The following is a 17,985-nucleotide window of genomic DNA, read 5'->3' on the forward strand; positions in this document are numbered from 1 at the left end:
TGTTCTCAGCCAGTTGTTGAGGATAAATGGAAGAGGAGGAGGTTGGTGAGGGAGACTGAGACGTGGTCAGAGACGAAGGTGGGGAGTACAGCTGGGACTGCTCCACTAGTGGGAACTAGGCAAGATGCTGGAGGCACATTTGGGGATGCCTACCATTCTGTATTCTACTTATAACAGGCGTGGGCATCTGTGACATTCTGAATGTGTGTCTCTGCCCATTTATGGATTAATAGTAGACATCTGAGTCAAGCTGGGTCCACTAATCTTTCCCAAGAATGAGAAACTGGAATTCAGTGAAGGAAATCAGTCTGTGAGGTGATTAAACCGGGCCTGGGATGGCCATGGTACCTGCTGAGGCAGAGAAAGACAGCATACAGAAAAACAGAGAGGACAGCATGAAAAGGACCAAGAAAAGGGAGCACCTGGAGTGAGGGAGGGTGACCTTGGCCCCAGTGCTGTGCAGGGATGCCAGGCTGAGCTTCCTGACTTTGTAGTGTGGGAAAGACTTCTGACTCTGCCTGAGAAAGTTGTCTTTTTTCCTAAGCAAACTCAAAGGGATTTTGTGCCTGCTTAAGGCCAAAGAAGGGGATTTGAAAGTTGTGCTCAGTATGATCAAATGTTACAGAGGAGTCTGGTAATAACAATGACGTGGTAAAATAAAGTTGGGCGAAGTGGCTTATGCCTACAATGCCAGTGCTTTGGGAGGCCAAGGCAGGAGGATCACTTGCAGCCAGGAGTTCGAGGCCAGCCTGAGCAACATGGCGAATCCCCATGTCTACCAAAAATACAAAAATTAGCTGGGAGTGGTGTCTCGAGCCTGCACTCTCAGCTACTCAGGAGTCTGAGGTGGAAGGAACGCCTGAACCCAGGAGTTCAAGGCTGCAGTGAGCTAGGATCCTGTCACTCTACTGCAGCCTGGGTGACACAGTGAGATCCTAACTCAAATAAAATAAATTTGGACAATTCAAGGGCCATTTATGACCTTTCAGAGAGCTGTTTCAGTAGAGTGCAGGGAGCAGATGTCAGACTGCAGGGAGTTAAAGCGTAAGTGTCCAAGATAAATAGATTTCTATAGGGTTCTGGTAATTAAAGGAGGAATAGGGAAGACAGAAACAAAGTCAAAGCACCTCTTCTGTTGCTGTCAGTCAGGGTGGAAAACACTTGCATATCTGTGTAAACTGAGTGGGAAGAATTAATAGGAAGGAGAGTATGGCTAGTTAGGGAGAACATAAGAGAAACATTAATGGGCCAACACTGTATACTGTCTCACATTCGTATAAAACATAGCTGCATTTGCTTCTTGTGACTTTGTCCCTGAAATCACAAATGCTGAACTTACACAACATTCGAGTTTTAGGGGAGCAAAGCACCTAGTTCGTTAATCATTTTACTTCAGGAGAAAAGAAATAATGTTATTTTTAAAGTTTATTTTATTTTTGTAGAGATCAGGTTGTGCTGTGTTGACCAGTCTGGTCTCAAACTCCTGGGCTCAAAGGATCCTCCCACCTTGGTTTCCCAAAGTGCTGGGATTCCAGGTGTGAGCTGCTGCGCCTGGCCAGAAACAACATTATTTTAATGTAATAATAAATAAATGTATTGTCTCTCCTAAATATGGCTGTATAAAAAGACATCCCATTAAAATAATGTTATTTTAATGTAATAATCAATAAACCTATTGTCTCACCTAAATATTACTGCATTAAAAAACACTTAAAACACTTGGAGGTTTAACACTATAATCTATTATTTCCCAGGAGTATTTAGATTGGCTGGATGGTTCTGTGGATCTGAGCCAGCTCAGCTAATCTTTCTGGGCTCCTTCATTTATGCTGACCACAGATGGTCAGCTGGTGGGCTGGCTGAGCACTGTGAGATCTCTCATACTAGGGCCTTAAATGGAACAACTGGCTGTGTCCCATTCCCCAGCAGGCAAGCTTATTCTTCTGGAGATCACATAGAATCATGGCATAAATAGGAATAAATAAGGCCTTGGGAGCCTAAGCTGGGAACTGGCACACCATCACTTTGCCCTTTCTACTAGCCTAAGTAAGATATAAGGGCCTCCCTGATTCCTGCCTCATGATGGGAAGAAATGCAAAGGGGTATGGAAAAGGGAGATCACTAATTGAGACCATTAATTACATTGATCCATTGTACTTACAAAGACATGTGGGGTTTTTTTTTTCTGTTTAGACAGGGTAAGGTGTGATCTGAGAGGCCCTTATCAACTAAGATGGGCCCTAAGGTTAAATAAAGGCCCAGCTGGCCTGGCCAATTTCTAAATTCTTACAACTATAAGAAAAATCACACTCTTATAAACTCCCTAACAATAAGAGCCATCAGGCTGATTTACAACTCTGATGAGACAGAGGACTGGCCTTACCACATACTTATCTGAGAAACGATTACAGACCTCACATCAGTTTCAGCCAGTGTATAGAGGCTGCACACAAATGGTCTTTGTGTCCTCTGGTTTACCTTTTTCCACCTCATTTTAATACTAAAACTCTGCCCCAAAGTGAACATGGGGTGTATGTTACATATATGTTTACCCATTGCACATGTGTATGGCTCCTCTCACAAATAGGAATAGCTTCCCCCTAAACCTGCTAAATCTGTATGACACCAGCCCTGTAAGGCATAAAATCCAACTTGTCCTCCTCCTCTTGAGAGAGAGACCACCTTCCAAGATGGAAACTTTCTCTTCCCAGCTTGCAAGCCAATCTCAACATTAAAGTACTCCTTTCTACTATCTAGCCATCCTGGTGGTCTTTTGGGTGACAAAGGGAATCTCAGAAATATCAACAGTGGCTTCTCAAGGAGATCTTAAGGAACTCAGCAGTTTAGTGCTGAAATACAAGGTTGAAAAGCTAAGAACAACTTTCTTACTCTTATATTTTATGTTGTTGGCTCAAGTAGATTAAATTGGTGAGTTTTGTTCCATTCTGGGATATTACAGCTGGGGTGTTTTCCAGCACCAACAACCAATTCTCTGATTCCTCTCATATCAACTGGATGTTCAACAATTCGATTCTGGCACTAACTCCATGGAGTTGGTGCAAACCCCACAGCTTAAGAGTTCAGTCCCATAAGACTGCCCTCCACTCAGAAGCTTGTTGCAAGTCCCAGGCATCCATACTTCTGACCTAGTGAGTATAAATCAGGAGTTCCCATGACCCCTTCCTCAGGCTCCTGTAATTGGCTAGAATGGCTAACAGCACTCACGAAGCCACTTTAATTACATCTACCCATTAATTATAAAGGGTACAAATGAACCGCTAGATGGAGAGGTACAGAGGGTGAGGTCCAGGAGAATCCTGAGTGCCGGAGTTTCAGGAAGGTGGTGGGAGGGGGTGTCTCCTTATGAATACAAAATGACACTCCTATCACTCCACAGATTCTGAGAGCTTTAGGTGCTCTGTGACAGAAACCAAAGACAAATATATATATATTCCTTATTATAACACAAGACAGTCATGCATCCATTAATGACAGGTCCTTAGGCAATTCAGTCCTGGTGCAAACATCACAGATTATACAAACACAATCCCAGATGGTAGAGCCTTCTGGACACCTAGGCTATATGGTGTGGCTTATTGCTCCTAGTCTACAAACCTGTACAGCAAGGGATTGTACTGATAACTGTAGGCAATTGGAAAACAATGGCAAATATTTGTGTATCTAAACATAGAAAAACTACAGTAAAAATACGGTATGAAAGATTAAAAACGGTACCCCTGTATAGGGCACTTGCGGTATATGGATCTATAGGACTGGAAGTTGCTCTGAGTGAGCCAGTGAGTGGGCAGTGAGTGAATGGACCTTCCTGTTTGCCACCGTGAACTTTATAAACACTGTACGTTTAGGCTACACTAATTTATAAACACTGTACATTTAGGCTACACTAGTTTATAAAAAATATTTTTCTTTAATAATAAATTAACTTTAGCTTACTATAACTTTTTTACTTTATAAACAGTTTTTATAACTTTTTGACTCTTTTGTTATAACACTTAGCTTGAAACACACATTGTACAGCTGTACAAAAACATTTTATTTCTTTATATCCTTATTCTGTAATCTTTCCTCTATTTAAACTCTTTTTAAAATTTAATTTAATGTAATTTTTTATTTTTTGGGAGACAGGGTCTTGCTCTGTTGCCTAGGCTGGAGTACAGTGGTGCAATCCTGGCTCACTGCAGCCTCAAACTCCTGGGCTCAAGTGATCCTCCTGCCTCAGCCTCCTGAGTAGCTGGGACTATAAGCGTGCGTCACCACACCCAAGTAATTTTTATTTTTATTTTTGGTAGATACAGGATCGTACGTTGGCCAGGCTGGTCTCGAACTCCTGGCCTCAAGGGATCCTCTCGCAAGTGATCGTCCCTCCTTGGCCTCATTTCCCAAAGTGCTGGGATTATAGGTGTGACTCCTGGTCTTCTTCTTCTTTTTTTTTTTTTTAACTTTTTAAATGTTTTTGTGAAAACAAAGACAAAAACACACACATTAGGGTCACCAGTGTGACACAGGATCAGGGTCACCAACATCACTGTCTTACACTTCCACATCTTGTCCCACTTGAAGGTCTTCAGGGGCAATTACACGCATCGAGCTGTCATCTCCTAGGATGACATTGCCTCCTTCTGGAATCCCTCCTGAACGAGTTGCCTGAGGCTATTTTACAGTTAACTTGTTTTTTTAAATAAGTAAAAGTGTGCTCTAAAACAATAAAAAGTATAGTATACTAAATACATAAACCAGTAGCATATTTGTGTATTATTATTGTCAAGTATTATGTACTGTACATGATTTATATGTGTTATATACAACTGGCAGTGCAGTACATTTGTTTACACCAGCACTACAAACACTTGAGTAATTCATTGTATGCTACATTACGGCTACAGAGTCACTAGAAATAAGCAATTCTCAGCTCCATTATAATCTTCTGGGACCACTGTCCTATGCAGTTTGTCGTCGACCTAAACATCATTATGCAGTGCATGACTATATATATTTATGTATGTAATATAATATACCCTATTTTCAGGGTAATATTAATAGCTCAACAATATAAAGTAATTTAGTTGTATTCAATCCAGACATAGGGAAATCTGAAGTATTTAAGTTCAATACAAGTGTGTAATACAGTACTCTCACTGTGTATGGGTAATCTGAATATCTAGAGAAACATGCAACTTATATCTTTATGAAGATGGATAAAGTCTTTTTACTTTCTCATGGAAATGTCATGTTAGCAGTTTTAGATCAACTCACATTTCTAAAATTAGAAATCAGTTTTATAAGAATGTGCATTTTGGGCATCAAAATGAAAAAGAACAAATGCATATTCAGTCTGAAAAAATTGGACAGTATTTTTTGATGAGATATGAGGTATTAAGGTAACATACTAAGCAAAAATACTAGTCTTTTTTACTTTGATTAAAGGTTTAATATAAAGGGGAACACTTTAAATGAAAATAATTTGAACAAGTTTGGATTTAGGCTATTAGTACATAAGCAATGACAGTCGGATGCTTTTGGATTTTTGAGGTTGGTTCAAGAAAAAGTAAAGAAAAAGCCATCCTCTGAGAGAGCCAAAAATAAAACATAAGAGAGCTTATCATTCTGCAGAAGTAGCTCTCTCCAAGAGATGGTTTGATATTGCTGATGGAGTTTAAAAAAAACACCTCAATCCAATCAAGTTGGTGACTAGGGAATATCGAAAGCTTAGAATGCTAAAGAACACTGGAGCTCCATGAATAGCGTAATATTCAGCTGACACAGCCCTTGAGTTTCTTGGCTGGAGACATCCCTCTATAACCGTTGTACCAGACAAGTTGTTCCTTGTTGACACTACCCATTAAAAGCAGCCAGCTCTCCTTGTTCTGATTTCATGGTCACTTGGAAATCTTTTAACATAATTTGCCTTCTTTTGTACACTATACTGGTGGGAATGTGCTGACCAGAAAACACTTATCTTCTGGGCATTTACGTCTGTCAGTATAATTAGGCTTGTTGTTTTCAGCTCGTTTCCTTAGACTGATCCCTTTTTGGAGCATTAACAAAGTTACATTTCTGGACCTACAATGCTGAGAATTAAACCTACACCCTGAACTTGGTGATCCCTTAAGTAAGTGCTATGCCCTGAGACACATCTTTGGAGCCAGCTGTTTTCTTTCCATGATGGCTCAAGGACAGAGATAGAAATAGCAGCCACCTTTCCTGACTCCTGGCATGCACTCTATATACAGGTGCACCCCATTTTATTCATTTCACTGTACTATGCTTTGCAGATACTGCATTTTTTACAAATGAAGGTTTGTGGCAATCCTGGATCAAGCAAATCTATGAGCACCATTTTTCCAAAAGCAGGTGCTCACTTCCTATCTCTGTGTCACATTTTAGTAACATTTCAAACTTTATTATTATTATTATATCTTTTAGGATGATCTGTAACCAGTGATCTTTGATGTTACAATTGTAATTGTTTTGGGGTGCCAGGAACCAAGCCCATACAAAATGACAAACTTAATCAATAAATGTTGTGTGTGTTCTGACTGCTCCCCTGACCAGCCATTTCCTCCACCTCTCTCCTTCTCCTTGGACCTCCCTACTCCCTGAGACACAACAATATAGAAATTAGGCCAATTGGTAATCCTGCAATGATCTCTAAGTGTTCAAGTGAAAAGAAAAGTCCTGTGTCTGTCAGTTTAAATCAAAAACTAGAAAGGATTAAGCTTATTGAGGAAGGCATGTTGAGAGCTCAAATAGAAGGAAAGCTAGGTGTCTCTTGCCAATTACCCAAGTTGTGAATACAAAGAAAAAGTTTTTGAAGGATATTAAAATGCCACTCCAGTAAACACATGACTGTCAAGAAAGCAAAACAGTCTTACTGCTGATATGGAGAAAGTTTGAGTGGTCTGGATAGAAGATCAAACCAGCCACAACATTCCCTTTAGCCAAAACCTGATCCAGAGTAAGGCCCTAGCTCTTTTCAATTCTATGAAGGCTGAGAGAGGTGGGGAAGCTGCAGAAGAAAAGTTTGGAGCTGGCAGAGGTTGGGTCATGAGGTTTAAGGAAAGAAGCTGTCTCCATAACATAAAAGTGCAAGGTGAAAGAGCAAGTGCTGATGCAGAAGCTGCAGCAGGTTATTCGGATGATCTAGCTGAGATCATTAATGAAAGTGGCTACAGCAAACCACACATTTTCCATGTAGAAGAAACAGCCTTCTATTAGAAGAACATACCATCTAGAACTGTCATAGCTGGAGAGGAGAAGTCAATGCCTGGTTTCAAAGTTTCAAAGGACAGGCTGACTTTCTTGTTAAGGGTTAATGCAGCTGGTGACTTTAAGTTGAAGCCAATGTTCACTTACCATTTGGAAAAATCCTGGGGCCTCTAAGGATTATGCTAAATCTACTCTGCCTGTTCTCTATAAATGGGACACCAAGCTTGGATGACAGCACTTCTGTTTACAGCATGGTTTACTGAATATTTTAAGTTCATTGTTGAGACCAATTGCTGAGAAAAAAAATTCCTTTCAAAATATTACTGCTTATTAACAATGCACCTTGTCACCAAATAGCTGTATGGAGATGTACAAATAGATGAATGTTGTTTTCATGCCTGCAAACACAACATTCATTCTGCAGTCCATGGGTCAAAGAGTAATTTTGACTTTTGAGTCTTTTTATTTATTTAAGAAATATATTTCCTAAGGCTATAGCTGCCATAGATAGTGATTCTTCTGATGAATCTGGGCAAAGTTAATTGAAAACCTTCTGGAAAGGATTTGCCATTTTTGGTACCATTAAGAACATTTGTGATTCATGGGAGGAGGTCAAAATATTAACACTAACAGGAGTTTGAAAGAAGTTTATTCTAACTCTTGTGGATGAATTTGAGAGGAGGTCAAAATATCAACATTAACAGGAGTTTGGAAGAACTTAATTCCAATCCTTATGGATGACTTGAGGTATTCAAGGCTTCAGTGGAAGAAGTCACTACCGATATGGTGGAAATAGCAAGAAAACTAGAATTAGAAGTGGAGCCAGAAGATGTGACTGAATTGTTGCTATCTGATGACAAAACTTGAATTGGTCAGGCATTGTGGCTCACACTTGTAATCTTAGCACTTTGGGAGGCAGAGGCGGAAGGATCGCTTGAGCCCAAGAGTTTGAGAACTCATCTCTACTTAAAAAAAAGTAAAAAATAAAAAAATAAAAAAAATAAAAAAAAGATGGGCGTGGTGGCATTTGCCTGTAGTTCCAGCTACTCAGCAGGCTTAGGAGGCTGATGTGGGAGGATTGCTTGAGTCCAGGAGGTCGAGGCTGCAGTGTGCTGTGTTTGTGGCACTGCATTCCAGCCTGGGCAACAGAGCAAGACCCTGTCTCAAAAAATAAACAAAAACAAAACTTGAGTGGATGGAGAGCACCTTCTTAAGAATAAATAAAGAAAATGGTTTCTTGAGATGGAATCTACTCCTGGTGAAGTTGCTGTGAACACTGAAATGAAAACAAATGATTTAGAATATTATATAAATGTAGCTCATAAATCATTGGCAGGCATTGAGAGGATTAACTCCAATTTTGAAAGAAGTTTTACTTTGGGTAAATTGCTATCAAACAGCATCACATACAACAGACAAATCTTTTGTGAAAGGCAGAGTCAATTGGTGCAGTAAACTTCATTGTTGTCTTATTTTCAGAAATTGCCACAGCCACCCCAGTCTTCCGCAAGCACCAACTCGATCAGTCGGCAGCCATCAACATCAAGACAAGACTTTCCGTGGGCAAAGAGATTATGACTTGCTGAAGGCTCAGATGATCATTAGCATTATTTAGCAATAAAGTATTTTAAAATAAAGATATGTACATTTTTAGACACAATGTTATTGCATACTTAATAGACTATAGTATAAACTCCACTTTTATATGTATTGGGAAACCAAAAAATTTGTGTGACTTACTTCATGCTATATTCATTTTACTGTGGTGGTCTGGAACCAGACTGGTAATATTTCCGAGGTATGTCTGTATTATACCACCTGCTATTTTTAAGAGAATTTGTGTCTAGCTACAGTTAATGGGGGAATATTGCTATTCAAGAATTCCCATCATCAAATTTTCAGGTTTTCTTCTTCTAGATCTTTCACTTTGAGATAGCATGGTTGTCCATCAATAACTATGAAAATAGGATTAAAGAGACTGCTATCTTTCCTTCTGGAGTTTTCATGCCTTTCTTTAAATGCCATTAGCTTATTCGGTATTGGTTGTAGTGGGAAGTGAAGCTTTTTTTGTTTTATTAACAAGAGGATTCTTATCTTGTTTAGTTTATCCAGACTCTAAGCATCATCACAAAAATTATGTCTATGTTGGATTTTTAAAAATTCAAGGAAGTAGACCTGAAGGCACTATTTTTAAGCTACTTTTTGATAACTTTGTTCAACTAAAAGAAAGCACAAATGTACAAGTAAGTAGATTTCTATATAGATTTTAAGTCATTTGTTCAAAATCACATACTGTGCATATTATCTTATTTATAAAGCTTTATGATATCATTTATTTAAAATTGGTTTTAGACTGGGCATGGTGGCTCATGTCTGTAATCTCAATACTTTGGGAGGCCAAGGCCGGAGGGTGGCTTGAGGCCAGGATTTCAAGACCAGCCTGGGCAAAACAGTAAGACTCTATCTCTACCAAAGTAAATAAATAAATAAAATTATTTTTAATTATTCAATATAATTTACACTTCTTTCTGAACCAATATTTACATTTAAATAGTATGCTATGCAATTATTTATACCTCGACCCACTAAAGGAAGCTTAATATTGGACCACCCATGTAGGAAAACAAAACTGTAACATAGAAAATTATTAACAGTGGCATTAACATGAAAATAAACTTGATGATAATAGTTGTTGAAGATAGTGACTAATGAAATATTTTTGGTTGCTGTGGAAAATTTGCTTGTCCAAGCAAGTATAGAATTCTGTTAAGATAACTTCTCCTCAGTTATACCAAAGCATATAAAGAAATTCACTCTGTGTTAAATTCTCCCAAATGGTCATATTCAAAATATATGCTAAGAAACAATCTCAAGTCTTAAAAACATATTAAACCCCATCTCTACAAATAATTTAAAAATTAGCCAGGCATAGTGCTGCACACCTGTGGTCCCAGCTACCCAGGAGGCTGAGGCAGGAGGATCACCTGAGCCCAGAGGTCAAGGCTGCAGTGAGCTGTGGTGGCACCAGTGCACTCCAGCCTGGGTGATAGAGCGAGACCTTGTCTCAAAAAAACACAGAAAAAACCCACACTGCTACCAAGAGCCAATCCTGCTATTGATCAAATAATAAAGCAAGGTAATTTAATCCTACTTAGAAAAGAAATATAGGCCAGGCCTTGTGGCTCATGACTGTAATGCCAGCACTTTGGGAGGTTAAGTGGGGAGGATTGCTTGACCCCAGCAATTTGAGACCAGCCTAGGCAATACAGTGAGACCTCCATCTCTACAAAAAAATTTAAAAAATTAGCCAGAAGTGGTGGCACATGCCTGTGGTCCCAGCTTCTCTGGAGGCTGAGGTGGGAGGATCAGTTGAGCTTGGGAGGTGGGGGCTACAGTGAGTCATGATCATACCACTGCACTCTAGCCTGGGTGACAGAGCAAGATCCTGTCTCAAAAAAGAAAAGTAAAGAAAAGAAACATACACAACCAGCCAGAAAAATGTAAACAAGTTTAGCAAAATTTTTAAAATGGAGAGTTCCTTGAATAAAACCAGTCACTATCTTAGCAGGTGGAAAGTTTCATTTTCATTGACAATAGATGGACACATTATAGGACTGCTGTGCCTGTTATGTTTTGATGACCTCCAGAAAGGGGTTCTCTGTATCATGCCATCAGAAATTTCTATCTTAACAATAAACCATCCTTGTCTATCTGGTCAACTTTGCATTGAGAGTTGGTTGGATTCAACTGAATTATAAAAGTAAAATGCCTAGTAACTACCAATGCTATAAACCCCTTTGCTCATGATGGATCATTAGCAAAGTTATAAAAATCAACAATATGGCTATTTCATTTTAATCTGCAGCTGTTCAGATAAAAGGGATTTACTACAACAGCTTTTCAAAAATTTTGTAAGAAGTGTACTAATGCATTCCTGCTTATATTTCCATAAAATTTGAATAACAGTATAGTTTAAGACAGATGTCAGCTTCTCTGAACAGAATCATATGTTGTCAGCACTATGCACCTATGCACTTACATTTAAGTAGCTGTAGATGAGGTTTCCTGCCTGTTTCAACCTGTTTCATTGGTGTATCCTTTTCCTTATTTAAACCCAGCCCCTGAAATCAGTGTTTCTGCTTTCATAAACTTAAACCAAATATAATCAATAAACATGTTATAAAAACAATTGTTTCCCCCCAAGAAGTGAAGATAGGCTGATGTAAATTCACTTTATTTGGATTTCAATCCAGCTTTCTTCTTTGATTTCATATATTATAACATCAATATTCACTTTTCTGAAGGGCTCGTGGAACCAGAAGTGCACTTAACTCTTTCTGTGCTGGGGGCATTTTGATATCTCTATTACTAATACCTAGAATCTCCAATGATAAATAAATACCTCTGGGATGGACTGGGGATACACTGCAATAAATGAAGCACTTTATCCTTCACCAAAAATGGTATCTGTGTTCCTGTGAGTAGCAGGGAGGTGGAACTCTCACCTGCTGAGTCCCGTTCTAATTTCATCCAATCTGGTGAACAAGTATCCAACCAAAGGTGGTACCTGCAGGCATGCCCATTGTCACAGTAATGCAACACTGTAAGTCCTTAGCACAATGTTAAAATTGGTTGGAACTGAGTTTCAAATGTTTTCCTCTCGCTACTGAGGTCTTCTACTTCTTTCTTTTTCTCTTTGTCTCTAATATCTTTTTCTTTTTGTTTTTCTTTTTCTTCTTCTTCTTTTTTTTTTGAGTTGGAGTTTCGCTCTGTTGCCCAGGCTGGAGTGCAGTGGTACTATCTCAGCTCACTGGAGCCTCTGCCTCCCATGTTCAAGCGATTCTAGTGTCTCAGCCTCCTGAGTAGTTGAGATTACAGGCGCCTGCCACCACACCCAGCTAATTTCGTATTTTTAGTAGAGACAGGGTTTCACCATGTTGGCCAGGCTGGTCTCGAACTCCTGACCTCAAGTGATCCGCCCTCTTCGGCCTCCCAAAGTGCTGGGATTACAGATGTGAGCCGCCATACCTGGCTAATATATTTTTCTTAACTGACTAGAGCACAGAACACAAATCGTGTGTTTGCACTTACAAATTTCTATGATCATTGTTCCTAGTTTAAAAACTTCATTAGCAAAGGGGTTTATATTTCTCTTTTCAGTAAGGACACGAAATTATGTTTCAACAATGCCCAGTCTCACCTAAAAAGCAAGTTTTCATTCTCTGTTTATGGTAGCCCACGACAAACCAAAAAGATCATTTTGGATGGTATCATTGTTAATCCTGCTAAATGATTCAATTTCCTGCTGAAAGCAACAAACTAATACTTATTTAGTACCTACTATTTATTATTTGCATACTAGGGTTTATACACAACGCATCCTATGAAAGAACATTTCATTCAAAAGTCACAACATATAGTCTTCAATTATCAGCTACCTTTATTTGTAAGCCAAAATAAATGATTTAATACAGTCCTCCCAAACTGGGAGACAATGCTTTGAGAAAGGCCAAAGCTAGCCAGTAAGGCCATAAGTTCCATGAGGGCAGGATCTACCCAGCTCCTGTTTCCTGCTCAATTCCAAGCAGTTAGAACAGGGTCAGTAAACACTGCTTGCCACTTGGAAAGAGTATTATTTTATTTGGAAATGGTATCCAGGTACTCGTGAGTAGCAAAGTCAAGAGCAGGAAAGTGGAATGGGGGAGGTTGCAAATTCGGAGCGAGCAGCAGGACCGAGAGGGATCCGGAGGAGAGAGCCTTCAGACGGTGAACCCCAAGAGCTGGGATGAAGCATGGGTGAGCTACTGGGACTTCGCTGCCAGGCAGCAAGCTGGCAGGCAGGAAGTAGCCAAGATTTGGGGGAATCCTTTCCAGGGAACGAATACAGAGAAGGACGCATCTGAAAATTCAGCCGCAGCCACCTCCCTCCCATGGGAAAGCCCCGACCTCGGCGGGCCCAGAGCCACCCGGCTCCCCGGGGAGTGGAACACTGAGCGAGGCAGGTGCGGCGGGAGCATGCGCGCGGGGCGGGCAGGGGGCGGCTCCCGCGCCCCCACCCCGCGCGTGCACCCTCGCGCCCCTCCCGCCGGGCACCGCGGGGCAGCGGCGCCGCAGCCTGGGCTGGCGGAACCTCGCGCTCCGACTCGCCCCCCTCCTGTAGCTCGGTCGGCGTTGCGGGCAGGCGCCGCTCCGCTGGGGGTAAGAAGGACGCCGCCGCCCGCGTGGGATGGTCGCGAGCCCGCGTGGGTGCCCACGGCCGCCGCCGCGCGGGGTGGCCCCATCCCCGGGCAGGTAGAGGGGCCTGCACGACTCCCGCGGCGAGGGCCGGGCCGGTGGGGGCGGTGGCGGTTGGGGATAGCCCCAGTCCCGGCCCAGGCTCTTTCTCTTTCTCTTTCGCCGCCGGGGCGCGCGCCGGGCTCCCCGCGAGAGGCGCTGCCTCACTTGTCGCCTACTTTGGACGGGCGCGGCCGCCGCAGAGCCCGGCGCCTCGGTCAGCCGCGAGGGCAGGGTCGGGGTGCCAGGCGCGGCTACCTGGGCGCCCTAGAGCCAGCGCAGCCTGGGACCGGGGGAGCGGGACGGGACGGGACTCCTGAGGGCCCCCAGGCAGTCCTCCGGCCATCGAGCGCCCGGCGGTGGGCATTTGGCTTTTGTTTCCTCTGGGGCTAACGCCCCCGTCTGCCCGCGTGTCCCCCTCAGCCGACAAGTGTCGTGTGCCCGGACGGGCGAGCGCTGCATCCCCCCACCCGCTTTCTGCCCTTGTCTTCCTCTGCGAGTTCTGCCCAGCCTCGGGAGCGGGAGCCCAGGGAGTGCGCGCATGGCGGGCGGGCGCCTGGCCAGCCTGGGACGGCGGCTCTCAGGCTCCTGCCACCGCCTGGAACTGCGGGGGGCGCGCCGGCCACAGTCGCCCTCGCCTGCTCTCCGGGCCTTCTTGGGCCCGCTTGGTCCCAGGTGGACGCGAGTCGAGCTGGGCACACCTGGGCCAGCGCCGCACTTACCTGCGGGATTGGTGAGAGCGTTTTCGCGAGGTCGCAAATTCCGGGTGGGTATTGTCCCCTGCTTTTGATCTCCCTTAGTCACTGGTTAAAGTGCGAAGTGTGCTTTATCTTACATATGCCTTTAGAGGGACATTCTTTTTTTTTTTTTTTTTTTTTTTTTTTTTGAGACGGAGTCTCGCTCTGTCGGCGGGATCTCGGCTCACTGCAAGCTCCGCCTCCCGGGTTCACGCCATTCTCCTGCCTCAGCCTCCCGAGTAGCTGGGACTACAGGCGCCCGCCACCACGCCCGGCTAATTTTTTGTATTTTTAGTAGAGGCGGGGTTTCACTGTGTTAGTAGAGGGACATTCTTAATGCGCCAATGCCCCGAGGTGGAACTAAATAAAGGGAAGGCCTGGTCATTGTTACTGTTGAGACTGCTGTACTTAACAGTCAGAGGAAGGCAGCTGGTCACCACGACCCACTCGGCCATTCCCATGCTGAAGACTCGCTCTCACTTCACACTTACTTGGACTCCACTATGACTTGCTGGTGGCCCATCTCCTGGATCCTTCTGTTGGAGCTGTTCTAGAAGATGCTTGTGGCAGGCTCCAGTTTCAGTCCTTGGCTGAAATAAGTGTAGTGTGGCTCTTCGGTTTTCTAATCTCTTCCACCTAAAAAGGTTAAGGTGACAAACAAGTGGTGGGTACAGTAGAGTTGTTTTTGGTGCTTGGTAATATTAAAAACTTGGAATGCATTCCTTATATTACTACAGAATTAGGAGAAACGGTTGAAAGAGGAGAGGTTTTTTTCTTGGAGTATCCAAAGGGATTGGATTCGACTACACTGACTTGGTGTGTAATGGTTGAGCAGGAAGGAAGATGAACATAAAACTGCTATTAATTATGCTCTTAGATGTGAGGCAACATTGAGGATGTATTGCATGTAACCCTTGACTGCAGAATCACTTAGCACTTTGCTGTACAATATTGGGGTCACAAGAAATGTTAAGCTTGGTTAACCTCTGCAGTGTGCTCTCACTCAGTTTCCAAAGAAAGGGTATTGGTGGGAAGGTGATCTGGTGAAGACAGAGGTAACGAAAGTGAAGGAACTGTGTTAACTTTCACTTTTTAAACATTTTATTTTTATTTTTTAGAGATAGGGTCTCACTCTGTCACCCAGGCTGAAGTGCAGTGGTACCATCATGGCTCACTGCAGCCTTAACTTCCTGGGCTCAAAGGATCCCGCCTCAGCCTATTGACTGGGAGGGTAGCTGTGCACCACCATGCCTGGCTAATTTTCTAATTTTTTTTTTTTTGTAGAGATGGAAACTCATTTAACTTTCACTTTAAAGAGAAGTAAGCTTGCATATTTTAAAGTTCTCATAAGAATCTTAGGTGCTCTGTAGCATCTGTATAACTTCATTGCAGTACCTGTGTGGTTTATATCTTAAACTACACTTCTTACTCCTTTTTGGTGGTAATAAGCCTCCTTTGCTTGGCATGGGACTTGGCACGTGGGTAAGTGCATGCTCAACAAATACTCGTAGGACCGAATCCGTATGTGAGCAGACAACTGCTGAGCAGAGGCAGGAGGTGATAAAAGCAGCAGTGAGGGAGATCAGGCTGACTGTGAAGGAAGATTTGCAGATGGAAAGCCCTCGAGTTCTTCCTATGAAGAAAAGGCCAACCTGAAAGCCACTTCCAGGAGGCTGCGTAGGAGGCACCAGCACCCAGTCTGACCAAGGAAGCAGAAGCTTCAATCTCTCCTCCCCCCATCACTCCTTCAAGTGGGTTAAGTTTTCTGTTCTCCAGAGAGCTGAAGGAGGGTCTGAAAATCGCCATTAGATAAGTGTTCATTCTTTCAGTTAATTATTATAATTAAGAAAGAATGCTGCTGCTGGTGAAGTGGGGGAGTGAGCAGGAGAGGTAGGTTTGGTGGGCTGGAGGCAGGGTGGAAAGGATAAATTCCATTTATACAACATTGGATTGAGAAAACCAAATACTGCATGTTCTCACTTACAAGTGGGAACAAAATAATGAGCACACATGGACACATAAAGGGGAACAACACACACTGGGGCCTATCGAAGGATGGGAGGAGGGAGAGGATCAGGAAGAATAACTAATGGATACTAGGCTTAATACCTGGGTGATGAAATAATCTGTACAACAAACCCCCCGGAAACAAGTTTACCTATGTAACCAACCTGCACATGTACCCTAACTGAAAAGAAAGGTTAAAACAATGCATTTATCAAATTACTCTACTAAAATATTATTTTAGTAATGCTTATATCATGTATTAATATATTATAGGAAATATATTTTGGTAAAAGCAAAATGGTTTTGCATTGTGAAAAACTAAACATATCATTTGGCTCATCCTTAAACAACAGAAAACCATTGAATTGAAAACCCTGAAATGGCTTTTCACTGGAGAGAGAAACTCTGATGTTGGATCAGGGGAAAGCCAGTTAGGAAATACTCAGCGACTATGGGGGTGATCCTAAAAAGCATGTGTTAGGGTGACTAAACTAGCATTGAGAGAAAAGAACAGTTCCATGGCTATGGTCCATGCCCAGGAAAGGAGTCAGTGAGAGAAACTAAGAAGTGGTCTGAGGGGGAGGAAAACCAGGTGTCTCAGTCACAGGGAAGCCAGTGGAGAAGTAAGGGAGGGAAGGGAGGGAACAGCGTGGTTAGTCTTGCCAGTTGCTAATAAAAAATAGGCGCTGAGAAGATGAAGTTGAACTTGGCTAAAAAGAGGTGATCTCAGTGGTAACACATCAGTGCAAGCTGTGGGTAAATGTTTTGCTTTCTGTTTGAGGAATACAGATGTCCTCCCTTCATTCGAATAGCATTTTACACTTTACAAAACATTTCCATCTTGTAGCATTGGCAAAAATATTTTGAGGATAGTTTATTATAGGAACATACCTCCAATTGAAGAAAACTACTTAGGTCCATTAAAAAAATGCACTATTTACTACAGTGAATAACAGCAAGCAGTATAAATATCGGCATCTTATACTTAAGCAAAATAAAGCAGAACGATGAAATTAGAAGATGCTTGGGGGAAATGAAGCTCTTCAGTTCACTTATACACATATAATCTTTTGTTTAAGCATTTGCATTAATTTTTTAAAGGATAGTGCCTTAGGATAATTTATCCATATTTTATTATGCAAATACAAACGATTTTTTCCACAGTAGCAATGGAAAAGTGAAACCTTAACTCTGAGCCCATCAGAGTTGTCACAGGTCTGTTCCCTTGACCTATGTGTCCCTTTTGGGGATGATGTCGCCGTAATGGGGGCCCTGCTCAGTGTCACCTGGTGAACCTTCTTCATTTTGTGTTGATCTCAGCTCATATGGGAAACATTCTCTTAATGAGGCTGGAAGTAATGAGGCAAACTCTGACAATGCTTATGTATCCCTCCTGAAGATGGATGTGAAATGATAAAAGTGTGGTCGCTGCCACAATTAATAATTGATTAATAAATTGTTTGAAAAGTATCAGGTGGGGACCGCAGGAGATGAACAGCAGTGCATGCATCTCATTTCTTTTCAGTGTAACTAGCCAGAGAGAATGTGTTTAACTAGAGGGACAGATAGAGAGTATAACACTTTTACACCCAGTATTTTGGTATGTAAGCTATTCTGATAGCTTTTAAGATGATCATGACAGGAGCTTTTTAGATTAAATCAGCATTGCTCCAGTCCTTTTTTTTTTTTGAGTGAATTAAGGAACTTAGGGGTGAGGCATTTTTGTTGGGTGTCCACTGTG

At 42.2% G+C, this 17,985-nt stretch overlaps 1 protein-coding gene across 15 annotated transcripts in view; it reads left to right on the forward strand.

The window, feature by feature from the left end:
* Nucleotides 1-12,938: 12,938 nt before the first annotated feature.
* L3MBTL4 (L3MBTL histone methyl-lysine binding protein 4) overlaps nucleotides 12,939-17,985 on the forward strand; it is a 470,574-nt gene continuing 465,527 nt past the window's right edge. For 12 of the 15 annotated variants that reach the window (XR_010152029.1, XM_063795941.1, XM_063795958.1 and 9 more), the window contains exon 1: nucleotides 13,261-13,425. The gene's annotated coding sequence lies outside the window, so the exon portion shown is untranslated. Of the gene's footprint in view, nucleotides 13,024-13,259; nucleotides 13,426-17,985 lie in introns of those variants that run through there. The other 3 variants (XM_063795942.1, XM_063795947.1, XR_010152030.1) reach the window with 2 other exon arrangements.

Source organism: Pan troglodytes, chromosome 17 (assembly GCF_028858775.2).
Source record: "Pan troglodytes isolate AG18354 chromosome 17, NHGRI_mPanTro3-v2.0_pri, whole genome shotgun sequence".
Lineage (NCBI taxonomy): Eukaryota > Metazoa > Chordata > Mammalia > Primates > Hominidae > Pan > Pan troglodytes.